This window comes from Papaver somniferum, chromosome 4 (assembly GCF_003573695.1).
Source record: "Papaver somniferum cultivar HN1 chromosome 4, ASM357369v1, whole genome shotgun sequence".
NCBI classification, from domain to species: domain Eukaryota; kingdom Viridiplantae; phylum Streptophyta; class Magnoliopsida; order Ranunculales; family Papaveraceae; genus Papaver; species Papaver somniferum.
In genome coordinates, this window is record NC_039361.1 from 28576326 (window position 1) to 28590147 (window position 13822).

A 13822-nucleotide genomic window follows, 5' to 3' on the forward strand; every position below is an offset into this window, starting at 1 on the left:
CCATTGAAGTGCCTCCACAAGCAAAACCTCCCTCCACCACTCCGGCTGAAACAACTGTACCAGGACTTCAAAAGATCCTTACATTGTTGGTATGTAATTCTTGATCACTTCTTATCCTTTTAATCTATATCTATAAACTTATATAAGTGTGCATACTAAGTACATGTTGAAAAATATGACAACAGCGTCAGCATCTAGGAAAATTGAGAAATCAAGTTAAGTGCAAGAACAAGAAAGGAGATGTGCTAACCTCGGAAGAAATATAGAAACTAGAGGAAAAGATAGACATAATCGAAGATACAAATGCAATAGACCTGTGGGCCGAAAGGAAGAAAATGGTACACAAGAAGCCAAGGACCGAGTGATCGTGTGTTTCTTCTATGATATTAGTTAGGTCTTTGACAATCTAGTATTGCTTTATGCTTGTTTGTATGTCTTGAATAATATTAAACATGTGTTTGTTTGTTTGTGTGTCTTGCTAAATTCTTTGCTTGTTTTGGTTTATGTTCGGTTTGTTTTCGGTTTGGAACATCTTAACTTTGGAGATGGTTTTTTTAAACAATCTAGTGGTGTTATTTGATTTATTATGTTGGTAAACATGTGTCAACTTATCCATTTTCCGGCATATATTAGGAATGTCGGTAATGTCAAAAAAATGTCGAATTAATGTTTTTTTTGACAGTACCGGCATGGTCGAAAATCGTAAAAACAATGCCGGTACCCTGAATTTTCAAAAGGGTGAAATACAGATGTACCCCTGTTTTTATGGGTGTATACAGATGCACCCTGTTTTTTTGGATTTTACAAATGCACTCCTGTTTTGATCGTTTTTTTTTTTTTTTGAAAAAACGGTTAACAGAGAGTTATCCTCCACGTCAGCAGTTAAGTCCACTTAATTTAGTCCTTTAAATCACCGAGTTCACAGGCAACATGTTCAACTACTTCAAGTCCCTGATTCAACTGTCAACTCAGATCAGTCCCTGGTAAAACGTGTGTTATGTATATGTCATATCTACATTGCCATGTTGGAACTCAAAGGTGGTCCCACATCTCAGGGACATAATTAGCTGTCGTAATAGCTAAGAAAAGAAAAAAGAAACAATAATTCGTTATCATGCTGCAAACATTATTAAGCAAATTTCACCTAGTTTCGTTACTCCAACCAAAACACATTTACAATCACTCAAATTTATGATCATGTAGATCATAGTATATTCGATTCATTTATGCTCAAATTCACAACTGCAGTCTGATCATCAAACTCAAAAAAAAAAAAAACACAAATTGCTATACAATTATCCTTGTGTTTGCCATCTTTCCTGACACTTACAATTTGCATAAGATCCAGCCAACAAGTAACATCGCTTGAACATTCCCCAACATACGGACAAGGTAAAATATCTTGCATTACCTGTACAAATGTGTTTGAGATACTTTATCACCAGACGACCGCCCTCTCAATTTGTTTACTCTTGCAATGGTTATCTCCTTGTGTTTCTTTAATGTTGCTTTACCCTGAACTTCTACAGAAGCAACCAGCATGGAGATGGTAGCTCCTGAGGTAGCACCAATATCACATACACAAATAAAACAACCAAAATAAGAACCTGCAAAAAACGACCATAACAAGAACCTACAAACTTTAGCGGATTATTCGTCGAAAAATAAAACTATATCTCCTCTTAAACTCCAGGTAAGATTGCATCATACAAATAAGGAAAACAAAAAAACCAAGGAAAACAAGAGCCTCACAACTGCAACCTTATTCTCAACTAGTTGGATTCGTACCCCAAGCCCAAATGTAACTTTGATCCACTCAGCCGATTTATTCTTTATGCATTATGAATCAACATTTTCTGTTTAGCATCAATGGAATTACAATCGGATGTTAGAACAATTTATTGAAGTTATTTCAACCAATTAAGAACAGAAAGAATAATCTAATCAGGACAAAAATCAACCATCACGCCTAAGTGAATTACTTCACAACAATCAATCGAAATCCAAAAAAATTAAAAATGCAGCAAGCGTGCGAGAGAGTTAGGTTCACACTACTAGATAGATTAACAGGCCTAAAGGGAAATGGTAAGGTAAAAAGGAAGGAAAAACTTACAGTCTCCAGATGTATGAAAATGCATGGAGAATCTTGCGTTGATGCTTCAAGAGATTATAGTGGAGGCTTATACCTTGTTCTACTGTGGAGCATATGGAGCCTAGCATCCTTAAGTTTTAGTACATCCCTATTAAACAGTACCATCAACCCCATTTGTATCAACATTATTCTTTAAGCTTCATTCAAGTTTCTCAACGTTCATATCCACTCCTACAGTTGTTCTTCTTAAGTCCGTGTGAAGCCACTCCGCACTACAAAACACCCACATATCAACATTTTAACCACCAAAATCCCAAAAAACTTCACACCCAACTATGCAACTCTTGCTATGGAGGCCATATGTTCATATAAATATAGAATAGAAGTATCAAAACTCTAGTAAGCACTAGTTTCTATTAATAAAATGGACCAGAGAAGCATTATTCTTTGGAGTTTTTGGACTATATATAAATTCAAAAATTCTATTTTAAGAAATCTCAAATCAAAACAATCAAACAAATATAAATCCCTCTCCTCAGTATAACTATAACAGTAAGAAATGAAATCGAATATCAATGCATAAAATTAATTAAGGAGAAAGGAACGAATTCAAAAGTAACCCCAGTATCACTCGATTAGGGAAAGGTAGAACTGTGAAACCAAAATAGTTAAACAATGAATCCAATTTCAATCAGCTAAATATAAATCCCCGGGGAAAATTAAATCCAGTATCAATAGATTAAGGAAAATTATACCAGATAAATGAAAACATGAATCCATTTTAATTGTTAAGGTTACAGAAAATCAAACAGCAACAGAAAATTTAAAGATCAATTCACCAAATTAAACATTCTTAGCATCATAATAGCACATAAATATGAAAACCCATCATCAAATAAGTCTATACAAACAGAAATTTCAAGTTGGGGCAATGAATTAATACATGAGTGCTTGGGATTGAGGAGAAAAAGAAAAAGAGAAATACGGTGTTGCCGTGCTGGTGGCTGTTGTATTTGTAACAACTATTGCAGGTGTTTGCGTGTTGCTTCTCGAGGAGGAATTGAAGAAGAAGACCGAAGGTTTTGCTGCTCGGGGAGAAACTGAAGAACATAAGAAGAAGAGCAGTGTTATCCCGCACGACCTTGCGGGAAGCTATCCCGCTCAAGCGGCTTTTTTACCGTTGGATCATGCTAAAATCCAGATCTAACAACCTTGAACCCTTTAGAAAAAACGGTGGATCCTATCCTGAAAGTGGTGGGTCTTTCCTGAAAGTGATGGGTCCTTTCCTGAATGTGAATCTAACCGTTTATTTAATCATCCAAAGGTAAAGAAGCCGCTTTTGCGGGAAGCCATCCCGCAAAATCGTGTGGGATAACATTTGTCTAAGAAGAATGAAGAATAAAGATGTTTTATGTTTTAGGTATAGACGAAAGGATGAGATTCAGTCTTTCATTTTTAATCAATGGTTACAATTCCATTAGAGGGTATAAGTGTAATCTTACGCTTCATTTTCTCATCTCGGTCAATGATAAATTGACCATATGACCGAAAAATTGACTTTTCTAACGTTTTTGGATAGAAAACATCCAACAAGACTATATTTGTAAATGAGAAAAAAAATGGGGGTACATTTTTAAGTCGGATGTAAATATAGGGATACATCTGTTTATAATCCTTTTCAAAATAACCGAAATTTTAGAGTTTCGGCATCGAAATTATTTTTTCTACTATGCCGGTAGTCTGCATTTTCCATACGCAAAATATTTTTGTCAGAGTACCGGCGTTTTTTGTAATTTAATTTTAACGCCGACATATGTACTAATTTCTCTGGATATTTTTCTGAAATTCCGGCACTGTCTCAAAAGCTCACGGCTATGCCGGTACCAGCTCACGGCATTGTAGTATTGAAACATAATCATGTCGGCATTGACATCAAAATATCATTTTATGATTGCAATTCAATCTTACAAAAACACAAAATGTTGCATATTAGTGAACCACATATATCCAAATTACTCATCATCGCTTCCACACAAATTAACTAGTATGTTTTCTCGGGTAATTGATAGGGCCAACGCATCCCAAAGTTGGTGATTCTCCTATTACAATTTCATCAATTCCTCAGAGTGATTAGGAACTATGTCCTTGTTTTTAATCAACGCACACACCTGTGGAAATGGACAATTTTCCTTGAGTTTCAAAATAATGAAACGATTCTCGTTCACTAACGCCAAAACAATTCTTCTCTTCTTAAAAGATCCTTCGCACTTTTGTCACTTTGGTATATATGTTGCTTGGACGGTGGGGGAAAAATAATGAACAACACAAATAAATGTATTTGCCACTTGATGCCCACAAACCACCATTCTCATCCAATATTGAGTAGGAAGGAACTTGATCTCGTTCTCGAGCCCTAACACTCGAGCATACAAACTATCAAAATCTTCATCATCACCAAGAAATTGCTCATAAAAGCTCTTCTTTTTAACAAGTTAAGCGGCCATCCTCATTCTAGCGTATTGGCATGGTGTCATCCCTTTACTAACCTCCGTCTCAAAGATTCCTAATTGTTCGGTCATGGCATGATAACCACAATTTTCATCTGCATCGACATCATATTTATATACAATATACTCGCGAATAATCTTGGGAAGTTGCTTTATATAAGACTCTATTTTGGTATGGTTGTAGTTGCAGGAAATCCTACACTACACCCCTCATAAGATTTCATTAACATTCAACTCATTTTTGGATTCACAATCTTAATTTTATTGATGAATCTTTGAACAATCTTACAAGAAAAGATGAAGGAATCAAGAATAACCACTGCTCCAGATTTTCTCTCTCCTATTTACTTGTTTCTCACTCAGAAAATATCTCCCTCTTTTCCTTTACAATTGAACGGCTATTTATAGGGAATTACATAGTGGATGACAGCTAATTTGTCCTTTATTTTTGGATATGGTTTGCGACATTCTCGCAACCTTACAAATGTTAATCTCGCAAACTCCCTAATTTTCGCAGGACCATCACATTTTTCTCATGATTTAGCTGACGTCGTTTATTATTTCGTTTCTGAAGTTGTTCTGCGACACTGCTGTGTTGTGTTGTTAATAATTTCGCTGAGGCATTATTGCTGCAAGATTCTGATCCTACATCTTGCCTCTTCTCATATCTTCTCTACGAAGTAGAGAACGATGTGAGAAATGTCGCAGCTGTCCATCTCTTCATATTCTGCATTTATCACACATATCCTTTCTTCCATCTATTTCTTGACACGTCTTCTGTAACCGATGCTTTTCAACCGCTCACGTCTTTTCGCATTAATGGTGTTTATTTCTTCGAGTAAAAAAAATCTTCTTTATACATTCTTCTTACTCTTCTTTCCATTTTCTTTTTACTTTCTCTTCTCTTTTTACTCTCTCATCTCTGCAACTCTATTGTTCTTCCGTAAGTTCTGCTACTGTAATTCTTCCCTCTTCAATCTTCTTACTTTTCATTCATTCCCATACTCTATATTCAGATATGCCTCCAAGCGGTCAAAAGCATGAGAAAACTTTTAAGGAAACCCAAAAAGATCTCGACGAGAGAGGTTTTACACTTTCTACCATTCCTAGTGAAAGTACCAAATCAATTCTTTCTATTAAACTTTTTTTTGATCAACACTGTGATGATCAGATAATCATAGTTTCGCTGGGTCAAATTCTCGCAGGTCTCCCCATTCCTCTTTATGACCCTGACATTCCTTTATTTTATGAGATTCTCGCTCATCCAAACTTCTCGCGAGCTATCTTTCAATTAAGTGGGGATTGCATCCGTCTGATGCTGGAATTCGCTAATCATGGTGCTGGTAAAGGATCTCTTTACTCTAAAGAACTTAAGGATCCTAAATTTGCAGACTTGGAGATAATCGCGGAAAAATACACAGTAGCGAGTTTCTTTGAGAATTATGAATTGATCTCCATGAAGAAAGAGAATACTCGATGGGGTATTCGCTTGAAAAGGAAAGATAATATTGATGAAGGTAAAATACTCATGCAAGACATTGATTGGCACTCTGGTAAGAACACAACCCCTTTCCAATCCAAAGATGATAAATGGTGCGTTTTTCCTTTGATGTTGAAAGGACCTTACATTGCTGGGTCAAATGTTCTTCCTCAGAATCTCGCTACTTATCAACCTTGGGTATTCTCTTGGCCCGAGAAGAAGAAAGAGGTATGTTTCTTCCAGTTTCACCCACTTTACATTTCTTTATTTATCTTTATTCTTTTGTTCGTTGACTCTTGCGAAATTCTACAGATCCAAAAACTGAAAGATAGCTACTACAGGACTGGTAAGGCTAGTACCTTGTTAGCTCTTCGCTCATACACAGATGAGGTAAGAAATATTCTCTTATGATTTTAAACAATATATTGTTGCCTCTATTTCTTATTTTTATCTGTGTGTGAAGGTTATTGCTGAAATAGAAAAGCTTGCCAATGTTGCGAAGACTGGTGATAAAGGCAAATGTGCTCTTTGCAGGGAAAACCAACTGCTACTCCTTCAAAGAAGAGAAAAATTCGTTCTTCCTCTCCTTCAAATACTCCTTCTCATGAAAACTCCGAGAGTGATGAGGATGATGAGGATAATGATGACCTTGCTGCAAATGAAGATTCTCCATCTGAATCTTCTATGGCTAAGCTCTCTAGTATCTTTTCTGATTCTTGGCAAGGAATGAGAGATAGACAACTCGCTAATACCTGCAAGCTCTCGCCACTATTTGTGATGTTCCTTTATTGGATGGTGATAGTTCTCTTCGCGGAGTTTCTAGATCGGTGACTCCCAACTTCCTGCATTCTCTTAATAGTCTGGTATGCTTTCATATTTTTACTTCTTCATTATTGTAACTCAAAATCTCTTTCTATTTTAATACTTTTTACCTTTTCTCGCAGGCTGAAAAAGCTTCTTTCGATGTTGCCTCAGATCTGGAGAGGAGACGCGAAATTCTTGAAAAGAAGAATCTTCAATTTCGTACAAAGAATGAGGAACTGGAAATTGAAGTCAAAGGTCTTCGAGAGAAGAACAAACAACTAGAAATTGATTCTTCTTCGTACAAGAATAAAATCTCTAGTCTTCAGCAAGCTAATAATCAACTCTATGGTATGTTACTTTTCTCTTTTTTCTTTATTCATTCATCATGTTGTTTTATCTTATTTGATTGATCTTTTTTGCAGACATTTATGGTCTTTCTGATGAAGCTACCGTTCTTCGTTCATTTCCTAATGCCTTGGATAATGATACTCTTCTTGAGCGTCTTAATAAATCTTTAAATAGTTTCTCAAATGATAAAATTTCATCCCTTTCTCTGAATGAACTGAGATCCAAATTTCGCCTCTTAGAGATTGACCATAGATCTAGTTTAGGCTTAGCCAACCAATTTAAGCGCTTCTTTCTTAATTGTAAAGAGAAAATCAATGAGCTAAGAACCAAAATTAGCGGTCTCATAGATGATAAGGATCGCATTTCTAACCAAGGTGCTGAGACTTTGGCGAAATTCCAAGAAATTCTTCTTGAAGTTCAACTTGAATGGGATGAATCTAACCGCCAAAATGCCGTGATTAACGAGAGAGAAAACCAAATTCGTTTGTGTCTCCTTATAAATAATGAAGATGAATTCGCTTGTCTGCGAAAATCTTAGACGATCCCAGAAAAGATTTAGGTGTAAATGTTAGTTTCCAAGTTGAGCATACATCCTTGATTAGAGATATGATTTCTGACAGAGAAGGTTATCAACTGTTCTTCTTCACTAATCTTTTGTTTCTTATGAATCTTCATCAAGTTATTAATTGATTGCCTTTTGCTCCCAGGTTATGAAAGTACATATAGCGAAAGAATTGAGGAACTTGAAGTTGAAAAAGAGGAACTCGCAAAGAATCTTTCTTCTCGCAACGACAAGTATTCTAGATTAAAGAATCAAATCAAGATCACTGTTGCGAACTTTAAGAACGACGCTCTGCATTTTCGCAATCAAACTATTCAAATGTTTTGTGATGACCATAGTATTCCTCACTCTGATTATCCTTGTCTCTTGGAGGAGATCCCAAAGAACATTCCTAGTCTGACCATCTCTTATAGCGAAGCTGATGATGAAGAATCTGATGGTGATGAAGGTTCTGATGGAGATAAATGTTCTGATGCAGACGAAGAAGGGAACAAGTATGATGAAGATGATGAAGGATCAACTAATAAGTAGTCTTTGTTTCTTTCTTTGATCTTCTGTAATACTTGTACATTTATTCCTCCTTTCTGTATATTTGCGAATTCTTTTGGTTCCCCATATTCCTTAATATATGAGTTTCTTTCATTTTGACCTGCATTCATTAAAACAATTCTTCCTTGCAATATGGTTAATCAATATAATCATTAATTTTTGAATTTTTGCGTAAATCTATCATATGGAGACAAATAACATTTTCTAATTTCATTCATTCCCATACTTGCCTCTGTTATTTGTATCCAAATGAGAGATTTTGCAGATTTTTCTTATTTTGTGCCTCAACTTCGCAGTTGTTTATGTATAATTTCGCAATTATATGCGAAGTGAATTTTGATTCTTTTCAAAATCTCATTCCTGTGTGGTCTTATTTTGCCTTCCTAGTTAAAGGTCTTATTATGCCACCTCTTGTCATTGCGACAAAATCGCAGGACGTCCTTGCACTTTCATGCAAAAACCCATTGATCTTGCCTTAACTTTTTCTTTTGTATTATGGCCTCTTCAGGAATGTTGCGACAATATGACAGGCCTAAATATTCTTGCGAAAATAAAGCCCCATTACATTGCCGTCTTGCGACGAAATCGCAGGACGTCTTCGCACTTTCATGCGAAAACCCATTGATCTCGTCTTATCTTTTTCTTTTGTATTATTTCCTCTTCAGGATTGTCGCACAAATATGACAAGCCTTAATACCCTTGCGAGTAAAAAGCCTCATGACATTTGCGTCTTAAGACACTTATCAGCTCCCTAATGGAGGGTGCCGCCCTTATCTTCCCCCTGGTTGCCCCTTCAAGGAGGCGTACTCTACCATACAAGGTTGGCTCCTCCCATCCGGTCTTAACAACAACCAGTTGTTTTCGCAGCCTCTTATCCCTTTTACCTATAGGGTTTATGGTTACGAGACTGCACCCTAAGTGGGGTTTTCTTCGGGCCGAGTGCAGTATAAGCCAAGACTTGTCAAGAATGGCAAGGTACGCTCCAGACGCCCCTGGCACTCTTGACTCAACCGTGTACCTCGGCGCCTTGTCAGATTCTGCACTCCTTGGGAGAGTCCTTATTACCTTAGTCGCCCAACCTAAGTCATATGCTTAAGCTGAGAATCCAAGGTGCCTCTCCCGGATGGGCTTTATTGACCCCAAATCTCCATGACTCAGGTTCCGGTGGCGGTGTAGCCTTTCCCTGAGCCATGCAACAGGTACCCCCTTATATGACGTACTTTAGGTCTTACATTTGCCTCTTGCGAAATTGTATTCGCGAACTAGGGTGTACGCCATAAAGGTTCGCCCCTTTCTCTTTTGTCATTGTTCTCTGATTGTCTTTTGTAGAATTCATTATCTCTGCGAGATTCTCGCACATCATCATATCGTATTTGCATTTCGCAATCTCAATTTTGTCATTCAATAAAATGTATTTTTGAGAATTTTATTTTGCGAGAGTGTCGCAACAAATCAATCATTCATACATTCTTATTTTTATTACCTTTGCCATTCTGCTTCTTTGTTATTTTCTGCTACTGCTTCCTTGGTAGTGGTATGTTCACCATTTTTTATTCTGAGCTAGCATTAGTTTCGCAACATTCTTCTTCTTTTCGTTCGATTGCATCCACCATCAACCTCTCACTTCTTTGTGTCTCTTTGATTTTGTGTCGCCAACTTTCCTTCTTGTTTGCTCTTCCTTCGCAGGATTCTACCTCAGTTTCGTAACACCTCTTTCCTTCAACCCAATCTCCCTTTATGATTCCTACACCGCTGGGGTGAGGGAATTTGATGCACTGGTGGAAAGTTGAAGCTACACCTAGAATCCCATGTAGCCAAGGTCGACCAATTAATGCATTGTAGGGTGATTCTACGTCAACGACACAGAATAGGATTTCAGAAGATATTCCCTTCAATGGAATTCGCATAGTAACCTCCCCTTTAGGCTTGTTGGCAGTACCATTAAAACCATATATCTTATATGTTGATGGTATAAGATCATCATCTCTTCCTCCCATAGTTTTATAAGTATGATAAAATAAGATGTTCACAGAGCTTCCAGTATCGATTAGAATCCTATTAATTGCCCATGAATCTTCAGCTTCATCATCCTCATCTTCTTTCGGTTTTGGATTAATTTCTAATTTTACCACATGGATTATCATGTACCTCTCACCTTCGGGGATTTCTTCTGCGGTAAAAGAAATATCTGTTTCTGCCATTCCTCTAGTGGCGAGATTTTCGCAATATTCATAATTTCTCTTCCATCATTATCTCTTGCGAACACTCTACTCAAAACATTGTCATGAAAATCTTCAATTGTCTTGTATGAATGTACGATAGAGTGACAGAATAGATTTTTGCTTTTGCACCAACTTCTATGAAGAATGTTTCCTTCTTTTTCATCGTGTTTACTTTTGTGATGCTCTGGTGGTGGTGGAATGGTTGAGATTGTGGGTGCCCTACCAAAAAGTGGTTTAGTTTTCCTTGATCTATCATTCTCAGAATAATTCTTTTTACATTTCTGCAATCATTTGTAGTATGTCCATGAAAATGATGATAAGAACAAACTCATGACTTCTGTGGTTTGGAGGTGGTTCCGTTCCCATGTTCCATGGTGTTGGTATATTCTCCATCAAAATTATAGCTTCCCATATTTTCTCCACACTTGCATTTAGAGGTGGCATCTTGATTTCTTCCCATACTACCTTGTGACCTCCTTGTCCTCTATTAGTTTTGTCTTTGACCTCCATAAGTTTCTTGCGGCTGATCGAGTCTTTGAATTTGTTATTTCCACCACGATTGTAGAAATTTCTTTCTCTTTCATACTCCTCTTGATCTCGGCTTCCCATAGCCACCAGTTTCTGTTGATTGTTGCCCGTCACCTTTCTTGTTGTACTTGCGAAGTGCTCGCCACTGTGTTTATTAGTTTGGGTAATAAGCTTGCATTCGCTGTTTGTGAACTGGTGTTCGCAACTGGGTATGATTCCATTTCATTTTGCCTTTCCTCTAGAGCAATATATTCTTCCTGAAGTTCTCGCAATTCAGTCATTGTGATGTATTCTTGACTCTGAAAATTTGGATATACAATAGTTGGTTGCAAACATAGCATTGATAAATGATAAGATAAGATATCTCTCATCCACACGGCCAGCCATTTCGCTACACATAGTCCTCCATTTTTAGTTAGGTGCTTCAAACTTTCGCCAATCCTTTGTTTTAATCCAAACACGTCTTCAATACCAGGTCGCGAAGAATTATTACTTATATATGCCCCCAGGAATGTAGTCTGCAAATGATTGAAGGATGTTATTGTATTCTTTGGTAGACCTTCGAACCATTTTAACGCCTCCCCTGTTAAGCTGGATGCAAAATACTTGCATAATACGCATCATGATTTTCCCATTGCAACATGCACCTCACGTAGGCTTTAATGTGTTGAATTGCACAAGTTGTTCCATCAAAAATGCTGGTTAATGCGGGCAAATTGCATTTCGGAGGTATTCCTCCTAGTTGTACTTCCCTTGTAAATGGAGTTTTCGCAGCTTCTTCTATAGCTTCATCTAATTGTCTTCTGCCTACTTCTCCTCTTTAGCATTCTCATTTCTTCTAATTCTTTTAAGATTTGTTTATTTACACCTGAATTTTGATCCATTGGTCTTTTTAATTTCGCCTCCCTTCTTCTGTTCATGTCTTTCTTCTCTCGCGAAATTTTGCATTTCTTCTTCATCATCCTCATCTCGTCTTCTTCTGCGATTCTCTTCCTCATCTCTATCTTGAATTCGCATATGATGATGTCTCTCATTTTCCCCTCCATGATTTTGTTCATTTCTTATCAATTCCATTCGCTGTCTTTCAGCCATCCTCTGTACTCTATCATACTCTTCATTGATATTACCGTTATTCCGGTTTTGTGTACGCCTTCTTTCTCGATTGTCGTGATTGTTCTGGCGAATTGTCTCCTGAAGCTCTTGTTCTTCCATTTCCGCTCTCAATCTTTCACGTTCGCAAATTAAACGTGCTTGTTCAGCATAATGTCTTTCAATTTCTTCTTCAATCGTTTGTTGATTTCTTTGAGCTTCTCTCTCATGTAAAATTCTCCTTCCTTCCTCTCGATTCCCTTCGCCATCTTGATTTATTTCGTCCCTGACGTTGTCCATTCTCTTGATTTCTATCATTTTGCCTATCATCAAAAGTTTCATTTTGTGGAACGTAACGATCATCAGTCCTTTCTCTATTTTCGCGATGTTCTTCATTAGGATTTGATATTTCTTTCGAATATTATTTCCAGCATTAATTGTGTGGTGAGTTTCGCCTCATCTCTCTTCTAGTCGATCTTGAATATGATTTTGTATACTTCTCGATCTTCTACTCTGTAGTCTCATATTTTCCATCCTCAATTCGTGATTTTGCCTTGTTAGATTTGCACGTTTTCTGCCTCAGCTCTTCTTTCTTCATGTATTCTTCGTCTCAACGTTTCTAACGCTCCAATTTCCTCATCTCCATGAATTATTCCTTCATCTCTTCTTGATTTCTCTCTACCTGTCTATGGTTTCTGGTTTGCTGCTCTTCTTCTACTTCTTCTGCTGAATTTGATTGCCAAGTGTGTATACTCACCCTATCATAATCTATTCCTTCCTTGTACTAGTGTTTGTTGAACTGGTGGTTGAATTTGATTTTCTCCATTATTTCTCATTCTAGTAGATTCTCCCATTTCACTTCTTTCCCTTCCAGCAATTCTCTTGCTTCTTCTAACAGTAGTTGGTTGTTCTGATGTATTTCTTCTTCTAGCCATTTCTTCAATATTAATGAATTGCAAGAGATTATGTAAAATTCTTAACCAATACTCCAAATCTTCACAAATCTCAATATTAATCTTCAATTTTTTCTAGAAAATAATCTTCAATCTCCCTGTTTCTAGCGCCATTATGTAGTTGCAGGAAATCCTACACTACACCCCTCACAAGATTTCATTAACATTCAACTCATTTTAGATTAACAATCTTAATTTTATTGATGAATCTTTGAATAATCTTACAAGAAAAAATAGAGGAATCAAGAATAACCACTGCTCTAGATTTTTTCTCTCCTATTTACTTGTTTCTCACTCAGAAAAGATCTCCCTCTTTTACTTTACAATTGAACGGATATTTATAGGGAATTACATAGTGGATGACAGCTAACTTTTCCTTTATTTTCGGATATGGTTTGTGACATTCTCGCAACCTTACAAATGTTAATCTCACAAACTCCCTAATTTTCGCAGGACCATCACATTTTTCTCATGATTTAGCTAACGACGTTTATTATTTCATTTCTGAAGTTGTTCTGCGACACTGGTGTGTTGTGTTGTTAATAATTTCGCTGAGGCATTATTGCTGCGAGATTCTGATCCTACAATGGTAACTTCTAATGGTCCTACCTGTTTTCGGATCCTTATACATCTTCATATTACCATATTGTAGCTTTAAAATCTCCAATCCATCCTCTGCAAACTCTAG

The 13822-nt window shown here is 36.9% G+C and overlaps 1 long non-coding RNA gene across 2 annotated transcripts; it reads right to left on the minus strand.

The window, feature by feature from the left end:
• Positions 1 to 1346: 1346 nt before the first annotated feature.
• LOC113273663 lies at positions 1347 to 2409 on the minus strand. Of its 2 annotated transcripts, none has more exons than XR_003322540.1 (3): positions 2114 to 2409; positions 1762 to 1856; positions 1347 to 1556 (listed from the first exon to the last, which is right to left on the minus strand). It is a non-coding gene; the product is annotated as an uncharacterized LOC113273663 (long non-coding RNA). The 2 variants fall into 2 exon arrangements; XR_003322539.1 differs by having other exon boundaries at positions 1547 to 1607.
• Between the last annotated feature and the right edge of the window lie 11413 nt (positions 2410 to 13822).